The following is a 17987-nucleotide window of genomic DNA, read 5'->3' as shown; positions in this document are numbered from 1 at the left end:
TAGGTAGTAGCACTTCTGATTTTTAATTTCAAATATGTTTTAATTTAAAGGCTTGTTTATTATTATTTTTCTTAATAACAGTTATGTTTATTTGTTTTAAATTTATTGTTTACTTTGTAGACACTGTTTTCTCTTGATTCTGAGTATATATAATATGTATACAATTTTCATCTGTTCTCTTCTCTGCACTTAGGTTTTTCCTCCCTCCCTCCTTTCCTTCCTTCCTTTCGTTTTGTTTTGAATTCCTTTGATTTCTCTTTTTGACATTGAAAACACTTTTTAAATAGCAGCTGATCTTGATCTGTCCATTCATATTCCAGAGGCATCAAAAAGCTCATTGGAAGCTGAGTACCTTTGTGGAAGAGTGGGCTTCTTAGTTGGAAGATTAGTTAACTATATTGTGAGCAGGAAGAAAGCCAGCCTTTTGATTTAGGGACGACAAAATGCTACAATGAGGATTTTTCTTGGGTTGTAGAGTTACACCCAGGAAGCTCCCTTTTCCAGCTTCTTGTGGCGGAAAGAGGGGAGATGATCTTTACATATAGTTTCTAGGCAAGAGAAGGAGAGGGATTCCCAAGAATGTGCAGTATGTTGACTTCATTATATCTCATTTTTACTCCTATATACCCTCCTTTTCTCCACTGTGCTCCTGGCACAGTCTAGAGTCTTTCAGAGAGTCGGCAACTGTTGTCCTGCCAGTGCAGGGGGATGTGGGGAATAATTTTCTTCTACAGGCATGGAGAAAGAGATCTGGGATGTTCCAGCTGCCCTGTGTAAAGTTTTTCAATTAATCTCTCTCTTTTCAGTCCTCATCCACTCCACTTCTTTGGTAACCTGTGTCTCCAATAGTTAAGCCTCTCAAAGTCTTTGGGGAGAGAGGCTTTGGGGCAAGTTGCCTCCAATGCAGATTTTTAAAGAAAAGTGGAGGTAGTCCTTTCATGAAGAATGTCTAAATTGTCTTCTACCTAAAGAATAGGGGAAACATTCCTAACTCATAATTGCATGGATAATTTATCTATATCTGTAGCCTTCATCTGTATTTCATATTGAACAGGGAGGTTTGGAGATACCTGATAATCCTTAAGCAGTATCCAGATATTCTACAGGTTAAACTTAAGTGGTTCTAATAAATAAAGAAGGGGTGGTTTAATCTTTGGTATTAATTAATTAAACAAATATTTATTATGCACTCACAATATTCCAAGAATTAGGCATATAAAGCTCATTGCTGTCTAATCAAATCAACATCATGTCCTTTATTAGTGCCAGTGAGCAAGTAAGGAACAAGTAGTCCATATAACATTGGCTAATCAACCTGATGAAAGGGAGACACTTTTATTAGATTCACACATCCAAATCTATGAAAAGAAAAATTTCTCAGAGTATTAATCCATAGAATTTATGTTTTACAAAAACCTGCCCCATTTTAAAAGTATTGTGCACCAAGCACAATATTCTGTGCATTTTGAAAAGGAGAAAACTGAGCATCAGACACCTTAAATAACTTGTGCAATATTAACACCAAGGTGTTGTTTGCTCTTAGCTACTGCACCTTAATACTGGTACTATTATTCCAACACAGTCAATGAAAACAGCTGTCAGAGATACTGTCTGCTAAAGCTTTCCTATTAGGTATTTCTTGTTTACATCTTTATGAGGCATAATTTGCTCTCTATTTTAATTTTCTTTTCGCCTATAATAGCAGTGACAGCCTTAACTAGCTAAAAAGTATACTCAAAAAGACCCTAGGGGAACTTAAAAATAAAACTTTAATGTATTTTCTTTATACCTATTCCCTTTTTCCTTCTAACCACCTAATTTCACAGATGGCTGAGTTTTCTTTTTACAGAGTTTTGAAGCTGATATTTTGCTCTAGGAGTTTTGCATGACATTAGAGTTTGGAAGGAAAAATGTCAGGAAGTATTGTTTTGTTCTTCTTAAAACATAGTAAGCAATGACCACCCAATTATTTTTGTATTATATTAGGAATAATCTCCAAAATCTTACTTCATTCGTGTCAAACAGAGCTTACCATACTTGGTTATTAAATGAAACTATTGTACATAACATTACTGTTTTAAATTTAAATAAAACTATGTGAAGTTACTATTTAAAATGGTGTCTTGTAAAAGACAAAAAGATCTCCCGACTTCCCCCTGAAAATATTTAGTAAGACATAAAGATGACCAGAATTTGAAATAACACTGAAAATTAAGCAAGAAATCACCATTGCCAACATTCATTGGAAAGTCCCTTAACTATAAAGTTTTTATATATGTTTAAATTTGATGTGCAGTAGGTGATATTCAAGATACTGGGCCCATTGAGGGGTTTAAAGACCTACAACATTTAACTCCCTGTCTCTAAAAGCCTATAAGACATTTGGAGTATAAACTAGAACTCAAAAGCTTTCAGTGTGTTAACAAGGATAGTACACACAAACTCTACAGGTAGAAGAGATAGGGTTGGACAAGGAAGATTTTATAAAGAAATTGAGACTTGGGTTGGGCTTTGTTTTTTTTGTTTGTTTTTTCAGTACACGGGCTTCTCACTGCTGTGGCCTCTCCCGCCGTGGAGCACAGGCTCCGGACGCTCAGGCTCAGTGGCCAAGGCTCATGGGCCCAGCCGCTCCGCGGCATATGGGATCTTCCCGGACCGGGGCAGGAACCCGTGTCCCCTGCATCAGCAGGCAGACTCTCAACCACTGCGCCACCAGGGAAGCCCTTGGGTTGGGCTTTGAAGGAAAGGTAGCATTGACTATATTTTAGTAAAGGTGAATGGGAAGAAGAGGCGAGAGTGAACAAGATAGAGGAGACAGGAATAGGTCTGGTACATTCAGAGATCTTGAAGTTACTGTGAATCTGTTACAGGTTGAAAATGGGCATTTGTGTTTTCTTACATGAAGTTTGTTAGTAATAATTGTATTTTAATTTGGTGGTGTTTCTGTGGAATGATATGAATATATTGCCATTAAAAAATGGGAGGAAAACCTTGATAACACCTGTGAAAGAAACAAAACTAGAATCTAGGCATATCCAGGTGTTCAGGAAATTTTTATTTTTCCCTCCTGGCTTTCCTTCTAATTTTTGGATTAGGCTGTATTTACAACATTTTTTTTTCCTGTAGTATTTTATTGGAACCCCACTTTAAACCACACAAGAAAAATAAAACTAGAGGTGATTCTAATGAGGGGAGTTACAGGTTGGGTTCTATAGGAAGCAGATTCTGATGTGAGGGTAAGCCTGGAAAAAGTTTATTGTGAAGTGCTCTTGGAATCAACACCTGTTGAAGAGAAAGAAAGGACAGAGGTTTCAGCTGGGGGAGAAGTTGGTCCTGATGCAGCCTTGTTGAATGTCTCAGCCAACCGCACAGGTTGCTCTGAAGTGGGGATGACATTTCTTAGTCCCTGATGTGGTGAGGGGCTAGGATGAAAGCTGGGGCCTTAATGAGGCAGCTTTCTCCAGCTGAGGGCAGTTTATTGAAAGGGCTGAGATCTGAGAGCTGTTAACCCTTTTCTAGTTTCTGGAGGAGTAAAGTTTTCAGTACTGAAGGAGGAGCTGGCTGGTATATCAAAGCATCTACTGCAGGAGATCAAACCATTTGGTGGATGCCAAAAACATTGTTTTGCCTGAATGCAAATTCAGGTGAAGATATGGATCATCCATGCAACATCACCAGTGTCAGTCTCCAAGGGCCACTACTGCTTCACTGGGTAAAGAGGAGACGTAGGGCCTGTACTAGTTTGCTTGGTCTGCCATAACAATATCTCAGGCTAAGTGGCTTAAACAACACGATCCTACCATTTTTGAGGCTAAAAGTCCAAGATCAGGGTTTCAGTTTCTGGTGAATGCTCTCTTTCTGGCTTGCAGGTAGCCACCTTCTAGCTATGTCCTCACATGGCCTCTCCTCAGTATTTGCATGTGGAGAAAGAGCTCTCTGATGCCTCTTATAAGAACACTAATCCTATCAGATTAGGGCCCCACCCTCGTGACCTTATTTAAACTTACTTCCTTAGGAGTCCCAACTCCAAATATAGCCACACTGGGGAATAGAGTTCCAACACATAAATCTGAGGAAAGGTTGGAGAAGTGTCACACAAACATCTGTAGCAGGGTCAGTTAACTCAGATTTTCATATTTCCTTACAAAAATGGAGAAGTATAAATTATAAATTATTTCTCTTCCCTAAAGTAGTGTTTTTTTCCCCAGCCTTTTGGTACTGGTATTGGGACACCTCAGGCCAAGCAGCTAGCCAGGTAGACACCAGCCCCACACACTGCAGGTCAGCTGCCTTAGAACCCCCTGAAACCCAGATGCCCCAGGACCTGGCCTTATCAACCAGCAGATGGACAACAGCCCCAGGACCACTGGAGCCCCACAGCCTACAGTGTCAGGAACTGGCCCATCCAACATCAAGCTGGCTCCAGCCCAAAGAACTCCTGTGCCCCAGCCCTGCTCATCAACCTGTCAACACCAGGTCTAAGAAACTATGGCCCCTTCAGCCAGCCATCCCAGGGTACGGCCCCACCCACCAGTGGGTTGAAACCAGATTTGGGACACCATGAACCACATGCCAGCCATGTGAGGAACTGACCTTACCCACAAGTGGGCTGACTCCAGCTCTGAGATCCCCAGGGCCCTGCAGTCAGAGATCCCAGTGCCTACCAGGGGGTTGGCACTAGGCCTAGAACCCTCTGGGCGCAGACCCCATTCACTAGCAGGATGAAACCTCCTCCAAGACACCTTTGGCCCCTCAGCCAGCTGACGGGGATCTGGCCCCATTCACCAGCAGGCTGACACCAGCTTTGGGACACCATGAATCCCGCAGCTAGCCATGTCAGGAACCAGCTCCACCCACCAGCAGGCCAACTCTAGTCTGGGACCACTGGCCCCACGATCAGCCACCCTGGGACCTGACTCCATCCACCAGTGGGCCAGCACTAGCCCTCATATCCCCTGAATCTCCACAACCAGCTGTCTCATGGCTGAACCAGGCTCCCCAATAGCTGGCAACCTCTAAACAAGGCAAGGCCTGGCAACCAGAGGGACCAGGGGTCAGCCATGCCTACCAGACCAACTGCAGTTAGTCAACCCACCACAACAGAAGGGCCCACATAGGGGACACCCCCAGAGCATATAGCTCTGGTGACCAGAGGGGAGTGCATTGCTGGGACATGTAGGGTGTCTCCTATGTAAGGCCACTTCTCCAAGATCAGGAAACATAACCAACCTACCAAATATACATAGAAATAAAAACAACAAATTAAGTGAAATGAGGCAACAAAGGAATATGTTCCAAATGAAGGAATAAGATAAGAACTAAGTGAAATGGAGATAAACAATCTACTTGATAAACAGTTCAAGTTAATGATCATAAAGATACTCAGAGAACTCAGGAGAAGAATGAACAAACACAGTGAGAAGTTTAACAAAGTGTTAGAAAATATAAAGAAGAACCAAACAAAGCTGAAGAATACAATGACTGAAATAAAAAATACACTGGGAGGAATCAACAGTATATTAGATAATACAGAGGAAGGGATCAGTGAACTGAAAATAAGAGTAGTGGAAATCACTCAAGTAGACACAAAAAAAAAAGAATTTAAAAAATGAAGAATGTCTAAGAGATGTCTGGGCAACATTAAGCACACTCACATTCACATTACAGGGGTCCCTGAAGGAGAAGAGAGAGAGAAAGGGGCAGAGAACATATTTAAAGACATAATTGCTGAAACTTCCCTAACTTGGGAAAGGACACAAGCATCCAGGTCCAGGAATCAAAGAGAGTTCCAAACAGGATCAACCTAAAGAGGACCACACCAAGACACATCATAATTAAAATGGAAAAAAATAAAGAGAATATTAAAAGCAGCAAGGGAAAAGCAGCGTGTTACATACAAGGGAACTCCCATAAGATAATCAGCTGACTTTTGAGCAGAAGCTTTGCTGTCCAGAAGAGAGTGGCATGACATATTTAAAGTGATGAAAGAGAAAAAAAAGACACAACAACCCTACAACCAAGAATACCAAGGCTATCACTTAGATATGAAGGGGAAATGAAAAGTTTTACAGACAAGCAAAAGCTAAAATAGTTCAGCACCACAAACCAACTTTACAAGAAGTGTTAAAGGGACTTCTCTAAGTGAAAAAGGCCACAACTATAAATATGAAAATTATGAAAGGAAAAATCTCATTGGTAAAGGCAAATATACAGTACAGGTAGTAAATCAACCACTTATAAAGCTAGTAGGAAGGTTAAAAGACAAAAGGAGTAAAATCATCTATATCCACAATAAGTAGTTGAGTGATACATAAAAGGATGTAAAACATGGTGTCACAAACAGTAAACATCGGGGCAGGCAATAAAAATACAGGGTTGTTAAAATGTGTTCATGCTTAGATCAGCAACTTAAAATAATTATATTTTCCTATAATAGCATGGTATATCACAAACCAAACATCTATGATATATAGACAAAAAAGAGAAAGGTATCCAAGTATAACAATAAAGATAGTCATTAAATCACAAGGGAAGATAGCAAAAGAAGAAAGGAACAAAACAGAACTATAGAAACAACCAGAAAACAGTTAACAAAATGACAATAGCATACTATCAATAATTACTTTAAATGTAAATGGACTAAATGCTCCAGTCAAAATAAATAGAGTGGCTGAATGAATACTAAAAGAAGACACATATATGTATGCTGCCTATAAGAGACTCACTTCAGGTCCAAATACACACAGAGACTGAAGTGAGAGGATGGAAAGTTATTCTATGCAAGTGGAAACAAAAAGAAAGCTGGGTAACAATACTTATATCAGACAAAATAAACTTTAAAACAAAGAGTATAGCAAGAGACAAAGAAGGACATTATGTAATGATCAAGGAATTGATCCAAGAAGAAGATATAACAAGTGTAATTATATATGCACTCAATACAGGAGCACCTAAGTACATAAAACAAATATTAACAGACATAAAGAGAGAAATTGACAGTAACACAGTAATAATAGGGGATTTTGAACACCCACTTCCAACATGGGACAGATTATCCAGACAGAAAATTAAAGGTAACACTGGCCTTAAAGGACAAATTAGATCATATGGCTTAATAGATATAAATAGAACATTCCATCCAAAAGCAACAGAATATGCATTCTTTCCAAGTGCACATAACATTCTCTAGAATAGATAACATGCTAGTCCACAAAACAAGTCTCAGTGAATTTAAGAGAATTAAAATCATACTGAACATGTTTTCTGACTACAGTGCTATGAGATAAGAAATCAACTATAAGGAAAAGAAAACTTCAAAAAACAGAAACATGTTGAGGCAAAACAATATGTTATTAAAGGACCAATGGCTCACTGAAGAATTCGAAGAGGAAATTAAAAATTACCTAGAGACAAATGAAAATGAAAACACACCAATCCAAATTCTATGGGATACAGTAAAAGTATTTCTAAGAGGGTAGTTTATAGTGATACAAGCCTACCTCAGCAAACAAGAAATATCTCAAATAATCTAACCATATATTTAAAGGAACTAGAAAGAGAAGAACAAACAAAACCCAAGGTGAGTAGAAGGAAAGAAGTCATAAAGATCAGAGCAGAAATAGATAAAATAAAGACTGAAAAATAATACAAAAGATGAATGAAACTAAGGGCTGGTTCTTTGAAAATATTTTTAAAAATTGATAAACCTTTAGCCAATATCATCTAGAAAAAAGAGAGAAGGCCCAAATAAATAAAATCAGACATGAAAAAGAAGTTACAGCTGACATCACAAATACAAAAGATTATAAATGATTGCTATGAACACTTATATACCAATAAAATGGACAACCTAGAAGAAATGGACAAATTCCCAGAAATGTACAATCTCCCAAGACTGAATCAGGAAGAAATAGAAAATATGAACAGACCAATCAGCAATAGTGAAGTTGAATTGGTAATGAAAAAACTCCCAAAAAACAAGAGTTCAGGACCAGACAGCTTCACAGGTGAGTTCTACCAAACATTTAGAGAAGAGTTAACACCCATCCTTCTCAAACTATTCCAAAAATTTACAGAGGAAGGAATGCTTTTGAACTCATTTTACAAAGCCAGCATCATCCTGATACCAAAACCAGACAAAGATATTAAAGAAAAAAGACAGTTACAGGCCAATATCACTGCTGAACATAAATGTAAAAATCCTCAATAAAATATAAGAAGCTGAATTCAACAATGCATTAAAAGGATCATACACCATAATCAAGTGGGATTTATCCCAGGGTTGCAAGGATGGTTCGGTATCCACAAATCAATCAGTGTGATATACCACATTAACAAATTGAAGAATAAAAATCACATAATCATCTCAATAGATGATCTCAATAGAAAAAGCTTTTGACAAAATTCAACAGCAATTTATGACAAAAATTCTAAGCAAAGTGGGTATAGAGGGAACATACCTCAACATAATAAAGGCCATATATGACAAGCCCACAGCTAACATCATACTAATGTTGGAAAGAGAAAGGAAATCTTTAAGATCAGGAATCAGACAAGGATTCCCACCCTCGCCACTTTAATTCAATGTAATATTGGAAGTCCTAAAGCATCAATCAGACAAGAAAAAGAAGTAAAAGTCATCCAAATTGGTATGGAAGAAGTAAACTGTCACTGTTTGCAGATAACATGATACTATACATAGAAAATCCTAAATATGCCACCAAAAAATAGCAGAACTCATCAGTGATTTTGGTAAAGATGCAGAATACAAAATTAATAAAAAGAAATATGTTGCGTTTCTATATACTATCAGAACTATCAGAAAGAGAAATTGAAAAACAGTCCCATTTACAATCACATAAAAAGAGTAAAGTACCTAGGAATAAATCTAATTAAGGAGATGAAAACTCTTTCCTCTAAAAACTATATGATATTGATGTAAGAAATTAAAGACAACACAACCAGATGGAAACATATACCTTGCTCATGGATTGGAAAAATTAGTATTATTAAAGTGGCCATACTACTGAAGACAGCCTACAGATTCAATGCAATCCTTATAAAGATACCAAGGGCATTTTTCACAGAACTAGAACAAATAATTCTAAAATACATATAAAAACACAGAAGACCTTGAATAGCCAAAACAATCTTGAGAAAGAAAGAACAAACTGGAGGTTTCATGCTCCCTCATTTCCAACTATACTACAAAGCTACAATAATCAAAACAATATTGTACTTGCACAAAAACAGACACATAGATCAATGGGACAGAATAGAGAGCACAGAAATTAGCCCACACTTATATGGGCAATTAATCTACAACAAAGGAGGGAAGAATACAAAATGGGGAAAAGATAGCCTCTGCAATAAATGTTGCTAAGAAAACGGGACAGCTACCTGAAAAAGAATTAAACTGGACTACTTTCTCATGCCACATACAAAAGTAAAGTCAAAATAGATTAAATACCTAAATGTAAGACCTAAAATTATAAAACTTCTAGAATAAAACATAGGCAGTGTACTCTCTGACATCATCTTAGTGATATTTTTTGCATATGTCTCCCCAGGCAAGGGACACAAAAGCAAAATTAAACGAATGGGACTACATCAAACTAGAAAGCTTTTGCACAGCAAAGAAAACTACTAACAAAATGTATGGGAGAATATATTTTCAAATTATATATCTGATAAGGGCTTAATATCCAAAATATACAGAGAACTCATACAGCTCAACATCATGAAAACAAACAATGCAATTAAAAAATGGAAGACCTGAATAGACATTTTTCTGAGGAAGATATACAGATGGCCAACAGACAAATGAAAAGATGCTCAACATCACTAATCATCAGGGAAATGCAAGTCAAAACCACAGTGAGATATCATCACACAGCTGGCTGAATGCTTGTTACCTAACAGAAAACAAATACCAAGTATTGGCAAGGATATGGTGAAAGGGGAATCCTTGTGCACAGTTGTTAATGTAAATTGGTGTAGCCACAGTGGAAGACATTTCTTCAAAAAATTAGAAATGGTGCTACCATATGACCCCACAATTTCATTCCTGAGTATTCAGAGAAAATGAAAACACTAATTTGAAAATATATATGCACCTATGTGTTCATTACAACATTATGTAAAATAGCCAAGATATGGAAGATACCTAAGTGTCCATCAACAGATGAACAGATAAAGGAGGTACATATAAAATGGAATATTACTCAGCCATAAAAAGGAATAAAATCTTGCCGTTTGCATCAACATGGATGAACTTAGAGGGTATTATGCTGAGTGAAATAAGTCAGACAAAGAAAAATACTATATGATTTCACTTTTATGTGGAATCTAAAAACAAAACAAATGAACAAACATAACAAAACAGAAACAGAGTTGTAGATACAGAGAAGAAACAAGTGGTTGCTAAAGAAGAAGAGGGGGTGTGGTGGAGGAGAATAATAGGTGAGGAATATTAAGAAGTAAAAACTTCCAGTTGAAAAATAAATGAGTCACCAGTATGAAATGTATAGTGTGGGGAATATAGTCAATGATTAGGTAAATCTTTGTATGGTGACAAATGGTAATTAGACTTAGTGTGGTGATCATTTTGAAATATATAGAATTATTGAATCACTATGTTGTGTAATGGGAACTAACATGGTGTTGTAGGTCAATTATGCTTCAAAAGCAAATAAGCAAACTCATAGAAAAAGAGATCAGATTTGTGGTTACCAGAGGCAGGGGTAGGAGGAGGGGGAATTGATTAAAGGTAGTCAAAAGGTACAAACTTCCAGTTATAAGATAGATAAGGGATGTAATGTACAACATGATAAATATGATTAACACTGCTGTATGTTGTATATGAAGTTAAGAGAGTAGATCCTAAGAGTTCTCATCACAAGGGAAAAATATTTTTTTCTACTGCTTTAATTTTGTATCTGTATTAGATGATGGATGTTCACTAAACTTATTGTGATAATCATTTCGTGATGTATGTAAGGCAAATCATTATGCTGTATACCTTAAACTTTACAAGTGCTGTATGTCAATTATATCTCAATAAAACTGGAAGAAATAAAAAAGTGGGAGTTTTGGTTTGTTTCTTTGTTTTCTTACCCTTGAATAGAAACCAAACAGATAAGGAACCCAAAATAACACTACCCCCCATTTCAATCAATCTCATATAAATTTTTCCTGCACTGCCCTTTTGCAAGTTATCTAGGATGGCCTGGTGTCAGCTGTTGCTGATGATTAAATGCCTAGTTGAAGAATTGCCATGCTTGGGTCTGAATTCTATGCAAGGAAGGCACATTTTCTTTCAGGAGGAATAGAGGGAAGCAAACAAGTTTGGGATAACTTCAACACTGCCAGTGAATTTTACTCCAATTTTATTCCCATCAATATTTTCAGTTATTGAAAATAGTAAGTATACATTCATTTACTCAATAAGTATATTTTAAGTGACTACTGTGTACCCCATGCATTTCAATTTATGTTTATTTTACCACCCATCCCACTCACAATTACTGATATACCTTATAAAAATTAGAACAGTCTTAAATAGTTCTTATGTTTAATTTCTAATTAAAAATGAACTCATGGGGCTTCCCTGGTGGCGCAGTGGTTGAGAGTCCGCCTGCCGATGCAGGGGACGCGGGTTCGTGCCCCGGTGCGGGAGGATCCCACATGCCACGGAGCGGCTAGGCCTGTGATCCGTGGCCGCTGAGCCTGCGCGTCCGGAGCCTGCGCTCAGCAACGGGAGAGGCTACAACAGTGAGAGGCCCGTGTACTCCAAAAAAAAAAAAAAATGAACTCATTATTGATCAGTGGCAATTTTAAAAAGCCTTTTTTTTTGTTATGTATAACTTGAAAATTCCTAGAGTTGTAATTAGAAATAACAGTAATTTGCTCTACTTTTCAGGGAGGGTGTATAGGTTACAAAACATTCAGTTGAATTGATTGATTCCTGTGGAAAATTAATTTTGTGATTACAAATGGTTGGATTAAATGGAATCTTTTATAATTGTATACATCACAGTATGCCTTCATAACATTTGACCTTTTAATAACTCTCAAGCAAATTCTCTGCTCAACTGTTAATGGACTTAGGAGAATTCACTACTTAAAAGAATGTAAAACTCTCTTTCTTCCTTTTGAGTGTTCATATGACAGTGCAATGTGGAAAGACAGCAATTCCATTGGTATTTGATATAAGAGGAAAAGAGATTGAAAAATCCTACCCTGTAAATAGTGAGGACATATTTTATAGGCTTTTGGGGAGGTGAGGGGAGTGTTCAGATAGTGGATGGGAAACTGAGATGAAGAAGTGGAGTAAAATTTTTTGCACTACAAAAGTCTCAGTATTTATTCAGCTTTCCATGTCCTACTTAGCTTTACTTTCTCTTTTGGGTTCAGCAGTTTATAGGTAATGATGACAGATAAGGTTTTGAGACTATCTCCGAAGCCTGACCCTACTGGTAAGTTGTTCAGAAAACCCACAGTACACTTTCTTTCAGGCGTAGCATGGAGGATCAAATCACATTTTAATCTCCTGTTTCTGGAATATTTCAGCTGGAGGGCAGAGAACAGTTCCATTGTTCTCCTCTGTGACAGCTTTATGTGTTCTTTAGAGGATGATGAGCAGTAGAATTTCTTTTCTTCTCTTTTCTTTATTCCTTTATATGCCGGCTTTCAAAACTTCACAGTTGAAATATGTGACTTGTCACATCCCATCACTAATAATATCCTCCCATTGAATGTGGGACATAGCTAGTCATACTTCTTAAATGGATTCTGACCTGAAGGCTAAAACAATCACTTTAAGTTCATCTTTTGCGGTGCTCATATGAACTAGTTGGAATTCAGTCCTGCTGAGGGTGTTTCCAAGACACTGTTGATTGTAAACACTCATCTTTATTTGCCATGTAAATGGATATTTGGAAAACCACGTTATGCATGATATCTGTATATCAATGTATCTGTGTATGTTCTTTCAGGTGATATATCAGTCAGAGAGTAACACATTATAAATCAAGAGCTAAACTTTGTGAAACAAAGCAATTACTTGGAGCCGGAATAATAAGGAAGATTCAGAGAAGAGAGAGATTAAGGGTAAATCCTTGAACAATAGAATTATTTATTCTGAGAATGAGGGCACAAACCAAGTGTGAGAGTAGGACTAATTAGACTATATTTCAGAAGCCATGAGAAGATTGTCCTAATTTCCAAGAAGTGGTGCAGTGAAAACAGGGCCTATCTTCATCTAGTTATCATTTTACTTCCCACACCCAGAGTGAGGCCTATGGTAAAATAGACTCTCAGGAGATATTTGTTAAATGAATGAATGGATGTAATTCAAGTAAGTGAAAAGCCAAAGATAAGACTGGGTGGGTCAAGATTACATTCTGACCACCTTTAGATAAATAATTTGACTTCGTAAGAGACACTTGTAAGTCATTTCATCCAGCTGACCACTTGCCCTTTTCCGCCTGATGGGCAGATATACTAGTGACTTGATGTTCAATCCACTTTTCATCTACAGTCTTACAGCCTCAAGCAGATAATGCCATTTTGCCATGATGAGAATCATGTACAAACTAGTGTTTTCTTTGATTGAACTTTTGAGTTGAGATGCTACTGATATCCAGAGCTTAGAGCAAAATCTAAAAAGAAGCTGAAAAGACATGAAAAAAAAAAAAAAGACCCTTGTACAAGACACTTTTTATTGGCCTGTGCTTCACACATCTTCTCACAGCAAAAACATGCTTAGAAGCCAAATTGTCGCTTCATCAGGAGAGAGTTTTGTTAGCCAGGAGAACACCAGGCAGGTCAATAGAAATATACTGTGAGCTGCCTGGCACTCTGACCCATGTCTAAATTTCATAGTCAAGGCAAGTGTGGAAGCAGAGTTGAGTTTCTCTGATTCAGGTGACACAGATAATATTACATCTGCCTTAATCTTTGTAAAATTTAGCAGCTCACAAGAGGAAGATTACTATAATAGGTCCTTAACTGTTCCCTACCCATATGTTGGATCTGCTCCAATTCTGTCCCCAGAGTGTTGTCAGGTGCATGGTTAGAAAAGGAGAATGTGATCACATTGGCCTCACTTGAAATCCTTCAACCTATCCCTGTGGCTTTCAGTGTAACATCAAAAGTCATTAGAACAGAGTACGAAACCCATCAGGCAGCTCACATTCCCCTTCCCTCGTTTCCTTTTTGAGATTGTATTGAGTACCCACTATATGCCAGGAACTAGGCTCATTGCCAAGGATCCAATGATGAAAAAGGAATATAGACTTGCAGGGTCATTTCCTCCTGCTTCTCAGCCCTAATCTCAAAAATGTTTAAGTGGGCCTTTTTGCACAATAATCACAGTGCCTGCCTCTTCTCCTCCCTACTTTTTGCTTGATTCCTACTTGTTCTTAAAAATCCACCTAGGCCCCAGCCCTCCTCTCCCTCTCTAGGACCTGCAGGCCTGCATTTCCACTGCACACCGTGTTTTCCTCTCTCGTAGCCCTTGTGTGACGTGCTTTTCTCTGAGAGGAAAGCCTGTGGTTTTCATCTTTCCCTCCAGCAACTTGCGTGATGTCTACTGCATAGCAGGTACTTAATAAACCTTAGTTACCCTCTTCTATTATCTTTGAACTTTCTTGATCAAATCTTATTTTGTCAGATGATTACTTCGATGGTGTGGATTTTATTCATTCCTTTGGCAAACATTTCTTGAGAATCTAGTTGGTGTCAGTCATTACATAGGCACAGTTCATTCTCAATTTCTCCAGCAACAATAGTGTTGAAGAACTGGAAACTCAGGTATAATATTGTCAGTCTCACAGTTCCTATGTGGCAAAAATGCTTCTCTAACTCAGATCTCCGTGACTCTAAAACCCAAGTTCCTTTTTTATGTCAAGCTTTTTCTTTGAGGACAAAGCACCATTTTAGGTACATTTTATACAGCAAATACAATTATACTACAGTTTACATTCTGTCATCACAAACTCCTGAAGATCTTCAAATTCACTTATCAATTGATCATAATGACCATATTGTTAAAAATCCCTTTTACAGTCAGGATTGAACATAAGAAGACAGTCACTTAGGACTTTTTTGTTTTTCTATTTTTCAATAAATTATCAGATGGAAAAACAAAATAATTTTTTGCACTCAATGCAGGAAGGAGAAAGGTTCAACGTGAGCTATACTCTCCTCCCCTACACTTGTGGATTGAATGTACTAGTGCTGGTTTGTTTAGAGGAGCTGTTTCAAATTTCTTTCTTCAATCATTCCTCTAATAGGGGCTTAGCGAAAGATTTTTTCCCCTGTTTCATCTCCCTGTTATAAATTTTATATAAATGCAGGAGCTTGCTTGGTCTATATGTACTGTGGAAACAAGAATGGATGATTGGGGGCTGAGGCTAACAGAGAAAAGAGTTAAGCTACAGCTGATTGTTATCAGCGTTTATATAGCAGATCAAAGATGGCTGCAAATTCTTTGACATTCTTTCCACAGAGAAGTGAGGTTATTTTTTGAATTTGAGCAGTCTCTTGATTGCTTTGACTGATGTCATATTGTAGATGTGACACAATGCTGCTTTCTAGGGCCAGACCTTAATACATCGATAGCTGTTACTTTCTGTCTCTTGGAACTCTCACTCTGGATCCCTGATTTACCACGTAAGAAGCCTAACACGGTGACCATGAAAAGCGCATGACTACATGAAGGGGGAAAGGGGCCCATGGAGCCAAGTCTTCCAGATTTATTTGAAAGGAGCCAGGCTTGAACCTCCCAGACCAGACCAACCACCAGCTGCATATTACTGAGTGACTGCAGTTGATGCTACAATCTTCTGGGAACAGAACAGTGGTCCAGATGAGTCCCTCCTGAATTCTTTTTTTTTTTTTTTTTTAAACATCTTTATTGGGGTATAATTGCTTTACAATGGTGTGTTAGTTTCTGCTTTATAACAAAGTGAATCAGCTATACATATACATATGTTCCCATATGTCTTCCCTCTTGCGTCTCCCTCCCTCCCACTCTCCCCATCCCACCCTTCCAGGCTGTCACAAAGCACCGAGCTAATATCCCTGTGCCTTGCGGCTGCTTCCCCCCAGCTATCTACCTTACTACGTTTGTTAGTGTGTATATGTCCATGACTCTCTCTCGCCCTGTCAAAACTCACCCCTCCCCCTCCCCATACCCTCAAGTCCGTTCTCCAGTAGGTCTGCGTCTTTATTCCTATCTTACCCCTAGGTTCTTCATGACATTTTTTTCCCTTAAATTCCATATATATGTGTTAGCATACGGTATTTGTCTTTTTCTTTCTGACTTACTTCACTCTGTATGACAGACTCTAGGTCTATCCATCTCATTACAAATAGCTCAATTTCATTTCTTTTTAAGGCTGAGTAATATTCCATTGTGTATATGTGCCACATCTTCTTTATCCATTCATCCGATGATGGGCGCTTAGGTTGTTTCCATGTCCTGGCTATTGTAAATAGAGCTGCAATGAACATTTTGGTACATGACTCTTTTTGAATTTTGGTTTTCTCAGGGTATATGCCAAGTAGTGGGATTGCTGGGTCATATGGTAATTCTATTTGTAGTTTTTTAAGGAACCTCCATACTGTTCTCCACAGTGGCTGAACCAATTCACATTCCCACCAACAGTGCAACAGTGTTCCCTTTTCTCCACACCCTCTCCAGCATTTATTGTTTCTAGGTTTTTTGATGATGGCCATTCTGACTGGTGTGAGATGATATCTCATTGTAGTTTTGATTTGCATTTCTCTAATGATTAATGATGTTGAGCATTCTTTCATGTGTTTGTTGGCATTCTGTATATCTTCTTTGGAGAAATGTCTATTTAGGTCTTCTGCCCATTTTTGGATGGGGTTGTTTGTTTTTTTGTTATTGAGCTGCATGAGCTGCTTGTAAACTTTGGAGATTAATCCTTTGTCAGTTGCTTCATTTGCAAATGTTTTCTCCCATTCTGAGGGTTGTCTTTTGGTCTTGGTTATGGTTTCCTTTGCTGTGCAAAAGCTTTGAAGTTTCATTAGGTCCCATTTGTTTATTTTTGTTTTTATTTCCATTACTCTAGGAGGTGGGTCAGAAAGGATCTTGCTGTGATTTATGTCATTGAGTGTTCTTCCTATGTTTTCTTCTAAGAGTTTGATAGTTTCTGGCCTTACATTTAGGTCTTTAATCCATTTTGAGCTTATTTTTGTGTATGGTGTTAGGGAGTGATCTAATCTCATACTTTTACATGTACCTGTCCAGTTTTCCCAGCACCATTTATTGAAGAGGCTGTCCTTTCTCCACTGTACATTCCTGCCTCCTTTATCAAAGATAAGGTGTCCATATGTGCGTGGGTTTATCTCTGGGCTTTCTATCCTGTTCCACTGATCTATCTTTCTGTTTTTGTGCCAGTACCATACTGTCTTGATTACTGTTGCTTTGTAATATAGTCTGAAGTCAGGGAGCCTTATTCCTCCAGCTCCTTTTTTCGTTCTCAAGATTGCTTGGCTATTCGGGGTCTTTTGTGTTTCCATACAAATTGCGAAATTTTTTGTTCTAGTTCTGTGAAAAATGCCAGTGGTAGTTTGATAGGGATTGCATTGAATCTGTAGATTGCTTTGGGTAGTAGAGTCATTTTCACAATGTTGATTCTTCCCATCCAAGAACATGGTATATCTCTCCATCTATTTGTATCATCTTTAATTTCTTTCATCAGTGTCTTATAATTTTCTGCATACAGGTCTTTCGTATCCTTAGGTAGGTTTATTCCTAGATATTTTATTCTTTTTGTTGCAATGGTAAATGGGAGTGTTTTCTTGATTTCACTTTCAGATTTTTCATCATTAGTATATAGGAATGCCAGAGATTTCTGTGCATTAATTTTGTATCCTGCTACATTACCAAATTCATTGATTAGCTCTAGTAGTTTTCTGGTAGCATCTTTAGGATTCTTTATGTATAGTATCAT

The sequence above is a fragment of the Phocoena phocoena genome, chromosome 4 (assembly GCF_963924675.1).
Source record: "Phocoena phocoena chromosome 4, mPhoPho1.1, whole genome shotgun sequence".
Lineage (NCBI taxonomy): Eukaryota > Metazoa > Chordata > Mammalia > Artiodactyla > Phocoenidae > Phocoena > Phocoena phocoena.
This window is presented reverse-complemented; position numbering follows the sequence as displayed.